Genomic DNA, 18,123 nt, shown 5'->3' with positions numbered 1-18,123 from the left:
GGATCCACACCAACTGTTGCATTCCATCCACGATGCACCAATGCCTAATACAGTGGGATGGAGATGAAGTAGAAGTCATCCACGCAGATGATTCAGCCGAGATTTCAACGGCTGGCATGAACATTTGGGAGACATCAGGCCAAGAGCCACTCTCGAGCATCAATTTGGACGATCGCGAGCGCATCGACGTGACAAAGGACGGGGTTAGGCTGGTTTTATCCACCGGCCTGACCGTGTAACAAAAGCAACATCGATGGACAAACGTGGCGATGCCGATCCAGGTGATCAGCCCCAAGGATTTATGGAGGAACATTGCAAAACCTTCATCGAGCAAGCAACATGGAGGCCGATTCCAGCAATCGGCCAAAATTATCCTCACCATCCATTCTGCTTGAATTCAACGTCGATCTAATGGGCGATGGGTTTACGTCGGCTGATGAGCTGGAAGAAGTCAACACTGTTCCTAACCGAGCCGACGTTCACATATAGCGCCTTGGCTAACTACAGAGCCGATTTCAGCAGTTCCCTGGCAGAATCGGCTCGGGGGGCACCTAATCGGATGAACATGTGCGATACATGTGCAGTGAAACATTGGGGGCCGATAGAAAAATCGGCCCGTAAAAAAAAAATCATGGGATCTACCAGTGGCATGTGCAAACACAAGGACCTCCAGCTCTGTGTCAGAGGAGTTCTATTTCTGAGCCGTTGTGTGATCATCTGCAATATCGACTTTCAACGGGGGAGGGGTGATCGGCTCTGGCTGGCTTTGCATGGTAGTTCTCTCAGACATGATCGAGCCCAGGTCCATTTGTCTGAATTGCGTGTCCTCGTCTCTGTTTCGCCTTGACCGAGACTCGGGGGCAGCTGGCCCGGTGGATGCTTCTGTTTTGAAAGCCGATTGGGTGGCCATCGGCTAGTCCTGCGTCGCGATTTTCGTCAAGGGTGGTGATCCAGCAGAACTCAAACTCATTGGTCGAAAAGATGAAGGATAGATCATGAGGGCTTGATGCGCTGACATCGGCTTATTGAGTTTTGGCCAAGTTCGCGATCACCCCGTGGTCGAAGAGATGAAGGACGGATTATGAGAGACCGATGCGTTGCCGTCGGCTCATTGAGCATTGGCTAAGTGATGATCGGCAGAATTAGCATGAAGGAAATCGGAAAAATCAAATTGGGAGAAATTCTTCATTGATAAACAAGATTTCTTACAAAGAAAGAGCCGATTGCTCAAGGAAGGAAGAACAAAAGAAGGGTCTGTTGACCAATCTGCTACTACTAGGCCTACACTAGTAGATCCTATCTACGGGCCGTCGCTGCCCTCGTCGTCGTCCTCGGAGCTCTCATCGGCACTACTGCCGGTGGGCTCCTCGTCGCTGCTCCCGTAGCCCTCTACGGGAGCTTCATCCTCCTCGTCATCATCGCTGTCGTCGTCGTCCCACCACATGCGGAGGCGTTTCGCTGGCGGGTAGCCCTCAGGGAGTCGTCGTCATCTTCCTCCTCCTCTTCTTCAGAAGAGGGGCAGCCGTCCCAGGGGAACAAGTCATCATCGCTTTCTAATTCCAGTTCCCCATCGGCGAGGAACTGGAGATCTTCATCCCCGCTGGTCAAGGACTTGTCGTCCTCGGACCAGACGGAGGAGGTGTGGTCCTCCTGGTCCCATTCTTCTGGTGCGCGTATGTCCTCCGGCGTCTCGCGGGAGGAGGAAGACCGATAGGAAAGACCGGAAGAGGAAGAGGAGGAAGAAGACATGGTGGCGCAGGAGGGTTTTTTGGGTGCTAATGCGAGGAGGATGAGGGAGAAGCAAACTGTTTGGAACGGTTAAATAAAAGGGGATATAGTGGAGATTCAATGCCACAGCAGTTTCCGAGGAAGTGGTGCCCAACAAAAAAAAATGCCATGCGGAGAAGTGGAGGAGGCAAGGCATCATGATGAAGGATACTGCGGCGGGTTCTGCTCTGCCATGACATGACCCGACGAAGGAAAAGCGTAATGATTTTGGAAATGTAATTTCCAAAACCAGGGGGGCATGTGTTATCACCAGAATTTGACCGGATCAGAGGTGGGCCGCGATTGGAGATGGGCTTGAAGAATATACATAGAAGAAGTACATGAATCGGCCTTCCATACCAAGTTTGGGGCTAGTTTGCCCGTGTATCTGTAACATAGTAGGATACGTGTCGTTTAGAAGTTAGAGTTTAACCCGTGCACGGTTAGGTGCACGCTCGAATTAGAAAGTCCCCGGACTATAAATATGTATCTAGGGTTTATGAAATAAACAACAACCAACGTTCACCACAAACCAATCTCGGCGCATCGCCAACTCCCCGTCTCGAGGGTTTCTTCCGGTAAGCATCATGCTGCCTAGATCGCATCTTGCGATCTAGGCAGCACACGTTTATTCGTCGTCCATGCGTTGCTCGTGCTGAAGCCTTTTTGATGGCGAGCAACGTAGTTATCATAGGTGTTTTAGGGTTAGCATTGTTCTTCGTATCATATGCTATCGTCGTGCGACCCTTAGACATCTAGCCGCCCTTACACCTATCTTGGGTGTAAGGGCGGCACCCCGCTTGATCATTATCTAGTAGATCCGATCTGTTATGATTGCTCCTTGTTCTTCAAGGATTAGTTTAATATCTGCATTGTTAGGCCTTACGAACGGGTCGAAGGATCCAGTGGCGCGTAGGGTGTAGTTTGCTAGCCCTAGACAGGATGTTCCGAGGATCAATCTCGTGTTGGTTTTTAGGCCTTGTCTAGGGTCGGTTTACGATCACCGTGCGTGGCCGCGAGGCTCGATCACGAGTAGGATGTTCCGATTATGCGGTGAAAACCCTAAATCGTAGTAGGTCGTTTTAGCTTTATCTTGATCAAGCAGGACCACCATCTGATCGTACACCTCGTACGCATCATGGGTGGATCAGCTCTTTGAGCCGATTCACAGGACAACCTGAGAGCCGATCGAGGCTCGTATTTAACGTTTACGTGTATGCCATGCAGGAAACTAAGCGAGGCATTCTCCAACACCTTCCTGACCGGGTATAGGTCAGGTGGCACGCCCTTGCATCAGCATCGGACGTGCGTGCCGAAGGCTTTGCGGGCCGTCGCTCGGAGGGACCAGGGCCAGCCGCAGTCCTGGGAGATTCCCGGCTCTACGGTGTTGCCCGTCGCTGCCCGCCGGTGGGTTTCTGACCGCAACAGGTTCCCAACGGACACGTGCTGTACGCGTATCACCAGGCTAGGGCCCGCGCCTGCCTATGGGGGGGCCATGGCGGCCCTCCTCGGCTCCTCCTTTTGGCTAGCTCCATCTTCTGGAAAAATAAGATCTTCGGTGTAATTTCCGTCAATTGTTGATCTCCAGAAATATTGCATTCTGACGGTGCTTTTTCCGAGCGAGAATCCCGACTCCGTGGATGATCCTCCAATAATCATGAAACATGCAAAATAGATGAAATAACATAAGTATCACCTCTAAATATGAAATATATCAATGAATAACAGTAAATTATGATATAAAATAGTGATGCAAAATGGACGTATCACTCCCTGCCTCCAAGCTTATCAGCTCCATCTTCCGTTATTTTGCTTGCCAAGTGTCAATGACACTTGGTACTGGATAGATTCTTCCATTTGCTTCTGTTTTGCAGGTTTCCAAGATGAATCAAGAATTTGGAAGGTGACAAGATGAAGATTGATGAAGATTTTAGTTTAGGAGTAATTTAATTTATGTAACTTTATTTTCTATCTTTTATTATTCATCAGTTCATGTAATAATGGATATTGTAATGACAATGTATCTATGTGTTCATATCAATAAAGCTCAAGTTTTGTTTTATGAGCTCTTTGTATAAATTTGATATTCTTTTGAATAATTTTGTATATGTGAGATGTGTGCATGAATTATGAATTCATAATTCATTTGTTTATTGTTTATCTTATACTTCATTTGTGTTATGAATTCTATTTGAAATTCAATTCAATTCATCTCTCCAAACTCTAAGTTTCAAAAGAAGTCATGTCGAAATTCATCACACTCTCCTTGCCCTAACCCTAATAGCAACGAGAGAGAAACATCGATCCTTCTCAGGTTTTATACAATAAAGCGCGAAAATTTCCCCCGTTTTGCGAGTGAAATGCACATCCCTTTTCTAGTTCTACACTTCGTTAGCCCTATGTTCTGGGATATTACAGCCTCTCCCCCTTAACAGAAACTATGTCCCGAAGTTGTAGTTGAAGTACCTGAATAGCTCTGGGTAAGATTTTCTGAGATTGTCTTCCTTTTCCCAAGTTGCTTCTCGCTCGGGGTGATGCTCCCATTGTATCTTACAGTACTTGATCGCTCTATTCCTTATCTTTTTCCAATGTACTTCCAATATCTTCTCGGGTCTTTCAACATAGGTTAGGTCTGATTGCAGTTCTAACTCTTCATGTGAAACTGGGTCGTCTAGTGCCTTTAAACACTTTTTGAGTTGCGATACATGAAATACATTGTGAATCAAACTCAACTACTCTGGTAACTCTAGTTCAAAAGTTGTTTCCCGGTTCTGGCTGAGTATTTTGAATGGTCCTATATATCTAGGACTTAACTGTCCTTTTACTCTTAACCTCTTTAGTCCCTTCATCGGACTAACATTTAAATAGACCATATCTCCCACCTTGGGTTCCCATACTCTTCTCTTTTGGTCGGCATAACTCTTTTGTCGACTTTGAGCTATCTTGAGTCTATCTATGATGACCTCTATAACTCCCTGTCTCTCCTTAATGTAATCTGGTGCAAACTCTTTATTCTCGCATGTTTCAAACCAACAGACTGGAGATCTGTGCTTTCTTCCATATAAGGCTTCATATGGTGCCATTTGGATACTGCTTTGATAATTGTTGTTGTATGAGAATTCTTCTAATGGTAAGTGATCCTCCCATGAACCTCCAAAATCTAGAGCACAAGCTCTAAGCATGTCTTCAAGTATTTGATTGGTTCTTTCCGTCTGTCCTTCGGTTTGTGGATGATATGCCGTGCTAAAATCCAATTTGGATCCTAGAGCTTCTTGGAGTTTCTTCCAAAATGCTGATGTGAAGACCGAACCTCGATCTGAGACTATCTTCTTTGGTACTCCATGTTTACTAACTATCTCTTTAACATAGATATCCATAAGCTTTTCCGAAGTATCTTTCTGGTTTACCGCTAGAAAATGAGCACTCTTGGTAAGTCTATCAAAGATTACCCATATCATATCCTTTCTTTTACTAGTCATTGGTAAACCAGTAACAAAATCTATTCCAATTTCATCCCATTTCCATTCCGGAATATCTACGGGTTTAAGTAATCCAGCAGGACTCTGATGTTCTGCTTTCACTCGCTGACATGTATGGCATTCCAAAACATACTTGGCTATTTCCCGTTTCATGTTGTTCCACCAGAATATTTCTTTCAAGTCCATATACATCTTGGTACTTCCTGGATGTATTGAGTAAGGTGTTTCATGAGCTTCCTTAAGTATGATTGCCTTAACTTTCGGATCATCTGTTACACATATCCTCTTTTGGAAGTATAATGAATCAAAGTATCCGACATGAAATTCTGATGGTTTTCCTTCCGCTATCCTCTTGGATGAATTGTTCATCAACTTGCTTCCGAATGATCTCATATTTCAAATAAGAATACATCTCATCCATGATCCTCAAGATTGCTATACTTCCTACTGTATCACCTTGAATGAGTAAGATCTGAGCTTCTTCTAGTTCTTTCCGAATTTCTTTTGGAATTTTCCATTTTGTAGGTTGGTTTTCTGTACTTTTTCTACTTAAAGCATCTACTACTACATTAGCTTTTCCTGGTGTATAGTTGATCGTCAATTCGTAATCCTTGATCATCTCTAACCATCTCTTCTGTCTCCTGTTCAATTCCTTCTGAGTGAACAAATACTTCAAAATCTTATGATATGTATACAGTTCGCATTTGGATCCATAAAAAATTGCCTCCAACTCTTCAAAGCATACACGACTGCCGCCAACTCTAAGTCATGTACTAGATAATTATGTTCATGTGGCTTCAGTTGTCTTGATCCATAAGCTATTACTTTAGGATCTTGCATCAGAACACATCCAATTCATTCTTGGAAGCGTCACAATACACTGTATAATCCTTTCCTGGTTCTGGAACTGCTAGTACTGGTGTTGTAGTCAACTTCTCTTTAAGTTTCAGAAAACTAGCTTCGCACTCATTAGTCCACACAAATGGGGTGTTTTTGTTGAGTAACTTGGTCATTGGCCCTGCAATCTTCGAAAATCCATCTATGAATCTTCGATACTAACCTGCCATTCCGAGAAATCCTCTTATTTCCTTAGCATTTTTGGGTGACTTCCACTCCAATACAGACTGAACCTTGCTTGCATTCACCGCAATGCCCTCTTTGGTTATGATATGCCCAAGAAATTCTACGCTATCCAGCCAAAACTTGCATTTGCTGAACTTAGCATATAGCTGATGCTCCCTCAAAATTTGCAAAACTATCTTCAAATGCTTTGAGTGCTCTTCTTTGTCTTTGGAATATATCAGAATGTCATCAATGAACACTATCACAAACTTGTCCAGGTACTTCATGAATATCTTGTTCATCAAATTCATGAAAATAGTTGGTGCATTTGTTAGTCCAAATGGTACAACCAAGTATTCATGGTGTCTATACCTTGATACAACCACTATTTTCCGAACATCCTCCTTCTTCATCTTGATTTGATGGTATCCTGACCTCAAATCTATCTTCGAGAAAACTCCTGCTCCTTGAACTTGATCAAATAGATCCTGTATTCTGGGTAAAGGAAACTTGTTCTTGATTGTTACATTGTTAAGATTCCTATAATCTCCACACATTCTCCTACCTCCATCCCTCTTATCCACAAAGATAACTGGTGTCCCCCACGGTGACACACTCTCTTGGATGAATCATTTATGTTCTAGTTCATCAATCTGGGCTTTCAACTCTACTAACTCCTTGGGTCCCATCTTATATGGTGGTTGAGCTATTGGTGTTGTTCCTGGAATCAGATCTATTGTGAATTCAATCTCCCTATCGGGTGGCATACCTGGTAATTCCTTGGGAAATACATCTTGAAACTCATTTACCACTGGAATTTCTTCAATCTTTTCCTCCTTCAGGTTGTTTAACTCCAATCCTATCTCCAATTGAGTGTACTTGTCTCCCTGAAATACTATCTGACCTCCAACGGAATTGCGAAGTCATACTGTTTTGTCTCCACAGTTGATCGCTGCTCCATTTTCTGTCAACCAGTCCATCCCTAAGATGACTGATATGTCCTTCATGGGAATGATGAATAGGTCCACGAAATACACACAGTCACATATGGTCATGACTTGTGCTTCTTTCACGTGGGTTACTAAGATCGTTCCCCCCCCCCCCCCGCAGATAGGGCAGTTATGGGATATTCTAGTTTTGAACATCCAATCCCGTATTTTTCCACAAATTTCCGTGCAAGGAATGAAGTAGTTCCTCCAGTATCAAATAATACTTTGCCAGGATGAGTAAGAATGCTGAGCGTACCTAGGACTGCTTGTACCGACTCTCCAGCTTGTTCCAAGGTTGTGCAATTCAGCTTTCCATACGGCTTGTCCCTCTTGTTGTTGTTATTGTTGTTGCGGTTGTTGTTGTTGTTACCGCCTCCAGTTCGTCCTCCTGAGTTCTGTCCACTCCAAGATGCCTTGTTCGGACATTTCGGCTTCATGTGTCCTTCTTTCCCACAACGATAGCATATGATTCTGGGTTTCTGGCACTTTCTCTTGATGTGTCCCCTCTGCCCACAGTTGTCGCAGATTATCAGGGATTTTGGGTTATGATTTGGACCTCCGCGGTTGTTTTGATTCCAGGCAGGTCGGTATCATGGTTTGAAACTTCTATCCGATGTTGGTTTAATAATTGGGTACTTCCTCGGCTCGATACGAACCATCTTCCTCCTATCCTCTTGAACCTGCTCGTAGTCGTCCTCGAATGTGATTGCCGAGTCAATCAGTTCCTGGAACTCTGCGGTCTGTGCTAACCTCAGTTGCATCTTCATGTATGGATTCATGCCTTTCATGAACCTCTTCTTTCTTTTCTCATCTGAGTTAACCTCCTCTGGTGCATACCTAGCCAAACGATTAAAATCACGAACATACTGCATGACTGGTGCAGTGTTCTGCTGGAGCTCTTCAAGCTCCCTCTTCTTTAACTCAATTATGCTTTCCGGAACATGAGCATCCCGGAACTTCTTCTTGAATTCCTCCCATGTGAACACCTTCTCCGGTGGGTCTACAACAATGACATTTTCCCACCATGAAGCTGCGGGTCCTGACAAAAGATAGGTGGCATAACTAATCTTTTCCTCATCATTGCATCCTACCGTCCTTAACTTGCTTTCTGTATCCATGAGCCGGTCTTCTGCCTCCATTGGTTCTGGAGCTGATGCAAAAGGTAGTGGGCTTGCATTTTGAAAGTCTGATAGGTTTACACCTCTGCCTTCATTGCCCCTGTCGTTGATGACATGAGCAAAGAAATCTTGCATGTTCTTATTTTGGCTTTCCTGGTACCTCCTCCTATCTTCTTCCATTGATCTCACGTACTGCTGGAAATCTGGATGCATCATAGGATGTGGTGGTGGTGGTGCATTTTCCATTCTGGCTGCTGCGTCAGCTTCTTCCTTTTCTCTCGCCTCCCGCTCTCTCCGAGCATCTTCGGTTTCAGCTAAAGCCATGTCCCCCTACTCCTGTAACAAAGAGAGATACTCATAGTTACACCATTCAATTGTTTTCTGAGCTCAACTCATTGCCCAGAACTAGCCACGCAATGAAATCGAAGAAGCAAATCCAAAGCAAACATTTATTATGTATATACACTCTATATATCATAACATTACACACAGATATATTACATGTGGCGTATATAACCACTTATTTTGGCTCAAAGCCCAAGCCAACGGAAATTTAAAATACGTCTTAGTACAATACCCTCTATACTACATTATTCCTCTCGCGAGTACTACTCTTCGTCATCTTCATTCGCCTCCGTGTACATGCCTGGAGTCCATCCGGTACAACGGTTGGTATTCCGAACACCGTCCGGAACGTAAGTCCTTCTAGTTGGAATGTAGTCTGAATCGGACGAAGTGTCGAGACAAAGATCTGTCATGCCGAAATAGCTGGACAGTGACTCGTATGTATCCTCAGCAGGATACACACCTCCCACAATCGCCATCCATGGAGGGTTTCTATCAACTTGTCCCCTCATCTTCATATTTTTCTTCTTCTTTACTCCGGAACTCTCACCTACCTCGTATTGAGTTGTGTTGGTTACTCCCATCTCCAAATCAAGAGAAATGGAGTTGGTATCTTTCTCACTTTTCCCAAAGTGTCGGTTGATATACTGGTTAACCTCGCCTCCTTCATCTTTTGTATCACATAGAATAGGTTCTTCTTCATCTCCGAATGGTTCCCCGAAACGCCAACCAGTCCAGTTCTCGATTGGTGACTCCGAGCAAGCTAGGTTTCCAAAAGTGTCTCCCCCATATACTGCATCATATGACTCTGACACATGTGGATAATGTGGAACAAAGTTGGGTGTAGGTGGTTCTGACTTTGGCACCTGGTCACTCAAATCTATGTAGCTTTTTAGGCTGAAGAAAGGTGTTTTATGTTGGGGTTGTTCCCTAAGATCATGCATTCGAGCCTGGACTTTGTCAGGGTCCGTGAACTCAGAAAGCATATGTGTGACTTCCTCCACCATCTTCATGTGCAGTAGGTACATAGTAGTCAGCAAAGACTTGCAGCTGTCCATGTGCTGGGCTGCTACTTCAGGATGTTTGTGTGCCATAAGTAGATGATTTAGAGAAGGATCCTCATCTTCCTCGGCAAGAGGTACATGAGAATACTCTGAACACAAAAGCTCTACGGATTTGTGTTGCCTGATTTCGAGATTTGCCTTAAAGATAGCCATGTGGTACGCCACTGTGAGTGTTTTGGCTTCTCCATACGGCATAATACGACTCATCTCCAGTGTTTTATGAAGTTGTACGGAGACTTTGCACTTGGCTACTATCTCACCATCATAGAAGATGTACTTGAGAACAGTGTACTTGAGAACAGGAATCCTAGTTTCGCAATGAAGTTCCTTCAGCATCCCTCGCAGGAGATCTGTAAAACTTCCATCATAATCGCCAAGCCAGCCTTCAACCTTCCTTAAAGTCCTCTTTGGAAAAGTACGCCATTCTGGCTGTACACATAAGTAAAATATTAGTAATGATTGATGCATCATAATAGTAATAATAAAGAATTATCGCACTAAAAGATATGATTTTGCTATTCTCAAGTGAATAAACACCAGATTTCTAGAGAATTCTTTACTATTCCTACTTGACTCCTACATGTCTTTTCCTTTACTAGGTTTTTCCAACCTAAGGTCGCAACATTTGCTCTGATACCAGCTGCGGTGACCCATCATACCACAACATGTTGTAGTATACAAGTTGATATGATCTTCATGAAGGACTTCTTCACAAATATCACATCCCTCAGAGTGGTACAACAGAAACATTGCAGGTCATAACACTCCAGATTATATTACAAACATGGTCTTAACAAGTTGGTATTCTCACAGATCCGATGAGAACACCTTAAGATACTAATATAAAATTATTACAACTCAACATAAAGTTCAAACTGAGCTCAGCAACTTATTTAAGTATGCCACTACGCTGCTCGGCTCTAAGTTGTCTCGGGTAAGACACTACTCCTCCACCTCATTGTTGTCAACTCCGTAGACTATCCTATAGTCCAGGCCTTCCACTCCTTCGGATAGATCAGGTTCCTCGTAGACCAGTTCGTAGCCTTCTTCCGGTGCTCCGTCGTTGACCTCCACTTCATTGTCACAGTCTAGCAAGGGTGTCGAAAGAAAGTGAGTACAGAGGTACTCAGCAAGTTCAAAAGAGAAAAAGGTGTACGTATGATGCACTAGCTACAACCATCGATCAGAAAATCTCCGGTCAATGCATGTTTCGCAAACATTTCTTCAAAAGGTTTATTTTATATTGAAAACTATGCCCGCCAGTCTTCACAGGTTGACCAGAACTTCATGGAGTTCCTTTCCTGCCGCGTTCGTAGTTCCCTTCCCGGAACTGGGAGTGACAAGCCACAATTTATTACACTCTGCAGAGGTGCGTTACTTTTCCCATAAGACAACTTATCCTTGTTGCCAACCGGGCGTACTTTCCCGTCCACACTTCCTTGGTATGAGGCCCGGCATAAGAACCAAGCCAATCACTGCCTTCTCCGCGACCTCGCAGACCCAACCTTTTGTAAGTTTGTCCTGCCCTATATCTATTGGTAGACCAACCCATGCATTTGTTCTCACCTATACCAATAAGGTAGACCGTTCTGAACAATTCATATGCCCTTTCCTATACACCATAGATAGACCGACCCGGACAACCCTTCCAATCCATCATAGACCTTTAATAAGTCTACCCTCTCCTATATCTAATGGTAGACCATTACGGACCACTGTCCTCACCTTTACCAATAGATATACCGATGCAGGCAACCCTTATCACTAGTCCGTTGATATGCGAGAGGGAAAAGATACAGCTGACTTCTCCAGAGCCATTATAGATCTCATGGTTAACACGAAATGTACGGCGCTAGAATCACTTGACGGCATTGGTGATTAGTCCTAAATGATTAGAACCCTTGTAATGGAACCTCCACAATCAACACATACCATGGTTCCATTGCCAACCACATAGTCATATTCATAATTGGAAAAGTAACATTTCATTTTCAATGCAGGAGTGATAAGTATATAGCTTTGCGAGTAAATTGATAGAACATAATCAAGATGGCATGAGCAAGAGTGAACTTTCCTGGTGACTGCGAGGTAGCTAGTGCAGTTCGATGCGTTGTATGGAACCTGGACCTCGGGTTCTGTAAAGAAGCATCATTGTCCGGTAAGGAAAATGTTATAAGATCCAAATGATGCATGCATGGGTGCATTATTTTATGGTGAATCCCTTTCCCCAAAGTACTTGTTGAATTTGGATGATATAGATTTAATATGGAATATTTATGCCTTAGGCAGTAATTTATAATCCTTTTATATTATTTTCTGATAAAAGAAAAGGTTTAGGATTAATAGAATTGGCCTTCGATAAATATTAACCTTAAATAAAAAGGTTAATAATAAAAGAATATTTCTCTTTTTGGAAATATGGAATTTTAGAAATATTAAAGTTATATTGAAATTCTCCTTGAATTTATATATTCAAGAAAATTACAAATTTGAATTTCCATTTTTAAATTCATATCCAAAATTCTTACATTTGAATTCTCTTTGTTTATTACATTTCACATTTTATTTTGGTTAAGGAATATTTTATATAAGTGTTTCATATTTTTCTTGAATTTTTTGGAGGTTTAAATAATTTGTTTGGAATTTTACAAAATTCAGGGGTTATAGTGAAATTACTTAAATATCCCTGGCCCATTTAAACCAGCCACTTGGGCCCATTTGGCCGAGCCAAACCCCCTCGGTGGGATCCGATCCAATCAGCCCACCCACTCATCTCTCTCTCTCTCTCTGTCTCGTGCGTAGCCTAACCCTAACGCGCAGGCGACTGCGAGGCGATGGCGTTGCTGCCACGGCCGCCGCCACGCTCTGGCCAACTCCGGCCGCCCCTGACCTCGCCACCGAAACCGCCTGAACCGCCGTGCGGAGATCTACCGATCTGTCCGCACGGTTTCACCGTATCCTTCTTCCTTCTCCCGATCGCCACCCTGCCAGATCTGGGAACAAATCGCCTCCGGCGATTGGTGGTCTCCGACGAGCCATGGACCTCGTCGTTGATGCAAGCGCCCTCCTGGGACTGACCTAGCGTAGGTGCTGCTTCGGAAGCGCATGTGCCGTCATTCCCGGGGTACTGCGCTGCTTGTGGAGCTCGTCGGCGTAACGCCGGCGTCCTCCCTGGACTTGCAGTTGCTACGGCCGCGCGGGAACTGCCTCGCCATGCCATAGCTACTGCTTCCAGGCGCGGGTAAGTCCTCATGGTCCTCCTCTCTCTTCTCCATGCATGTGCGTCTCCATGATACTGTTCTTCTTCTTCCTCTTGCCCCCAAGCTTCCTGATGATCCTAGAATCATGCATGACCTTGTTGTTGTTACTCCTTGCATCAAATCCTTCCTTAACACAAGCCCTGACCAGCCCAAACTCTTACTGGTCACTGGCCAATGCTATATGCTGCTCTGTGATGTTCATCTCCTAGCTGTGCTGCTCCATTGTCTACTTCTAACACTAGTAGGAAAACGCTTATAGGTGGGAGCTTAGTTCTGTGGCGCACAACCAAAAATGCGCCACAGAAAGTTGTTTTGTGGCGCACCAGGCGCGGTGCGCCACAAAAATAGCTTAATTTTGTGGCGCACCAAGAATCCATGCGCCACAGGAACTTGGTGGGGCCCACACCCTGCCACCCCCAATCATTGGTTTCACTATTTCTATGGCGCACTGAGCTTGGTGCGCCACAGAAATAAGTTATTCTGTGGCGCAGCGCCGCAGTGCGCCACAAAAATAAGGTATTATGTGGCGCATTGTCTCAGCTGCGCCACAGAAATAAGATATTCTGTGGCGCACTGTGATCTGTGCGCCACAGAATTAGCGAACCAGAAAGTAGAGCCAACCTCCCACCTACCACACTACCCAAGCCATTCTTCTTCCTCCATCTAGCTCTTCCGCCCTGCTCTCTCATACCATTTTGGCCATACTTTTCACTTGCTTTGGTATTTATTGCACTTACTTTGGTTGATACATAATTGGAGTTGAGGAGAAGGCTCTCCATACTCTCTCCTCCTCTCCAACTCATCGATCGCGGTTTCGTCTCGGTATCGAATCTACAAGGTGAGTAGTTGGAGGAGACATACATATGCTTGGAGGAGACATGCATATGCTTATAGATCTTGTGTGGCCGTCGTATATATGGATGCTTGTTGCAGGTGAAGCGCTTGTGTGTGTGCCGGTGTGGTGCATGGATGTTTGCCGAAATGTTGATTCATTTCCGTTTCGGCAAATTTTTGCACTACCCATATGTCCTACCTTGAGGAGAGGTCATGCCAAATTTTTCCGCTCCATGTAATACCTTGAGGAGAGGTACGACCCATGCATGTGTGTGCATGTGTTGCGGTTCTAATTTCCTATTCTATGTATACCATTTACAGACAAGCATGGTCCTCTCGATGAGTTCCGCTCGAATCTCTAGATACAAGATAGACGCGAAGGAGGACATGATTCGGAACAATAGGCGCCAGATAAGATGTCTGTGTCGATCATGCAAACTCGAGCGCTGGATCAACCCTGATTCCGGACAACTGGAGGAGCACCTGCTGAGGCGCGGTTTCATGCAAGACAACTAGGCGCGGCCGTCCCCATCAAATGGTGCGCATGAAGACCATGTCGAGCGAGACGACTATCATCATGAAGAAGACTATCATCATGTCGACCGGGACTATCATCATGAAGAAGAAGTCAGCGGAGAAGATCATCATGAAGAAGAAGATGCCGACGGAGAAGATCATCATGACGAAGAAGAAGATTCCGACGCGACCCCGCTAATTTCGGCCTTGCGGGACTCTCATGTTCAAAATCTGCTCCTGCAGGAGACGAGCTATGACAGAGCTGCAACCAGAGAGAGAGCCAAGCTGTCGCAAATGGAGAAAGATGGGATGACTCCGATCTTTCTTGAGTGCCGTCCGCAGGATACACGCTTGCATGTAACGGTTGATTATCTGCAGATGAAGACGCAGAACAAGTGGACCGACTCCAGCTTCAGCAAGAACTTGAAATTCTGGCACGATCGTCTCCCGGAGGGGAACACATTGCCATGTAGTACCGAGGAGGCCAAGAAAGTCGTGTGCCCTCTTGACCTACCGCAAAAAAAATACCACACCTGCATCAATGATTGCGTGATTTATCGGGGCGAGTACAAGGACAGAACCACATGTCCGGTGTGCGGCCACGGACGGTACAAGGTTGGGAACAAGAAGGTACCTCGAAAAGTGGTATGGTACTTTCCTATCACTCCCCGTCTGAAGCGGTATTTTGTGGACCCTAAGGAAGCAAAGCTCATGCAATGGCACGCGGAAAGGGAGAAGCCCGAAGAAGATCCGGAGATGGGCTATATGCTGACACACCCTTCAGACGCTGGCCAGTGGGAAGCATTGGACATCGCCTTCCCTAGGTTCGGGGGCGACGCAAGGAACATCAAGCTGGGTATGAGCACCGATGGACTCAATCCGTTCGGCAACCAGAGTAGCATGCATAGCACCTAGCCTGTGTTTGTATGGCCTTACAACCTACCCCCGTGGTTGTGCACCAAACAAAGGTACATACACCTGAGTATTCTCATTCAGGGGCCGAAACAACCAGGTGTCGACATGCATTTGTATCTCGGGCTGCTGAAAGAGGAGTTAGAGACGTTGTGGAAGACGCCACCCCGTACGTGGGACGCCTACGCTAGAACTTATTTCGATATGAGAGCCGCGTTGATCACGACGGTCACAGACTATCCTGATTACGCATATGCATCTACCCAGGTCGGCCACGGATTCAACGGCTATGTGAAGTGCATGGACGAGACCCCGCATCTACAGCTACCAAGGGATCCCGGGTCCTCGAAAACCATGTACCCATGTGCTCGAAGGTGGCTTCGCTTGGATCACCCGTGGAGAAAACGCGGTGATATTTTCGATGGTAAAGATGATCCCGATGGACCCCCGCGCCCAAGGAGCGGCGTAGAAATCGACGATTTTCTGAAAAATTGGAAGGAGTGCCCAGCGCCGGGAAAGAAGCGACCGAAAGGTCTGTTTTCCACGACTTGGAGTACTGGAAGGTCCTCCACACGCCCCACAGCCTCGATGTCATGCACATTACGAAGAACGTTACCGAGAGTCTGCTTGGTACTCTTTGCAACTCAGAGAATTCCAAGGATGGACCGAAAGCAAGATACGATCTGAAACATTTTGGCATCAAGAAAGATCTTCAAGCCCCCGATACTGATGATGACATCGACGGAGATGATGATGATGATGATGATCAGACGGAAGGGACTCAACGTCTCCGCAAAAGGGCTAAGAAGAACGCGGTGATGCTTCCCGTTGCCTGCTTCACAACGAGTCCGGAGGAGCTCGAGCAGTTTTTCAGGTGCCTCCTAGGAGTGAAATTTCCTCACGGTTACTCGGGGAATATAAGCAGATATCTGGACGTAGCGAAGAAGAGGTTCACCGGGATGAAGTCTCACGATTGCCACGTGCTCATGACGCAGATACTTCCCGTTGCGATCCGAGGGATAATGGACGAGCACGTCCGTGATACGCTGTTTGGCCTTTGCAACTTTTTTGACGTTATCACCAGGAAGTCGATCGGCGTGAGGCAGCTCAAGATGCTACAGGATGAGATCGGGGTGATACTATGTGAGCTGGAGATTTACTTCCCTCCCGCATTCTGTGATATTTGCGTCCATCTCCTTCTCCATGTCGTTGAAGACATCAGGCAGCTCGGCCCGACGTTCCTCCACAACATGATGCCTTTCGAAAGGCAGAACGGTGTCATGAAAGGATACGTTCGCAATAGGGCCCGTCCAGACGCAAGCATGGCCAAGGGGTTTCTAACCTACTAGTGCATCTCCTTCTGCCAGAATTATCTAAGCACCGAGGACGACGAGGATCATGTTGGTCTACCCCCCAGGACACACCTCGGCAGGCTCGCTGGAGTCGGTCACCGCGAGGGCTACCGCTCAGTCCATGTCGGCCTTGTCAATCGACGCGACGACTTTGACAGGGCTCACCGGGTCGCGCTACAACACTTAAAACTGATCGAACCTTTCGTGCAAAAGCACAAAAGCATGATCGAGCAGAATTACATCGATACGGGCCAGCCGAGGAAGATGGGAGACGTAACCAAAGAGCACAACTCCAGCTTCACGCGTTGGTTCAAGCAAACTCAACTGCTTGAAGCACAGAGAAAAATGCCTTCTACCGAAGATGAAAAACTCATATACACCTTATCACAGGGCCCAGGGCATAACGTAAGGACCTATCAGGGGTACGACATCAACGGTTACAGATTCTACACCGAGGAAAATGACAGAAATAGTGAAAATCAAAACTCAGGAGTAACTATGCTGTCATACGCCGATTATGAGACTAATGTCAAGGAAAGATTTTTTGGAAGGATCGAGGAGATATGGGAGCTCAATTACTGTGGAGAGACGGTGCCAATGTTTCGTGTGAGATGGGCCAAGAAGGTCGAAAAGAAGGATGATATTTCACCACCATGGTTATACCCGATGCAAAATCGAAGAACGCATCCGCGAAAAATGAGCCATGGGTACTCGGTAGCCAAGTTGACCAATGCTTCTTCATCACCGATCCGTCGAGGCCTAGCCGTGTTGTCGTGAGGAGGGGCAAGAGGAGCATCATAGAAATGCAAGGAGACGCCAACGAGAAAGACTTGGACAAGAACGGTGACCCGAAGATCGAGGAGGAATTTGACAAGCACTACGACATGCCTACTACTAGTAAAGTAAGAAGGAAGACCTCCCTACCCTCTAAAAGTTGTCCGTTCACGCGAAGAAATCTCAAGGTGGCCGGCATAAAGTATTCAACCGCCAACAACCGAAACGAAGGTGTGTGTACGCAGATCGGGGCGGCGGCCGCCGTTAACTGTGGCAGGGGTGATGAAGAGACTCGGGGGTCGAGGTAACACACTCAGCCTGCCTCCGGCCCTCGGCGCCTGCCCGTCGCGGAGAGACTACTGCCCCTGCAGGAGAAAGCAGGAGGTACCCTTTTTTTTGCGGATGTATGCAGGAGGTGTCTTTATGCGTTTTACTTCATGTAGCCTATAGTGATTCTTCACACCAGACATGCATTTTGCACAGACTGAGCAAGAACAGTAGCCAACCTTTTTTGAGCTGTAGGCAACCTTTTGGAGGTTTCGGTGATTTTTCTTTGGTCGTCTGCAGTTCATATCGATATGTATAATGAATTTCTCAATCCATGCGCCTATTCCCTTAGACTTTGTTTCCCGGATGTGCTCGCTGAGCACA

Source organism: Lolium rigidum, chromosome 4, assembly GCF_022539505.1.
Source record: "Lolium rigidum isolate FL_2022 chromosome 4, APGP_CSIRO_Lrig_0.1, whole genome shotgun sequence".
In the NCBI taxonomy this organism is placed as follows: Eukaryota; Viridiplantae; Streptophyta; class Magnoliopsida; order Poales; family Poaceae; genus Lolium; species Lolium rigidum.
The sequence above is the reverse complement of the archived record's forward strand: the minus strand, read 5'-3'. Positions refer to the sequence as shown.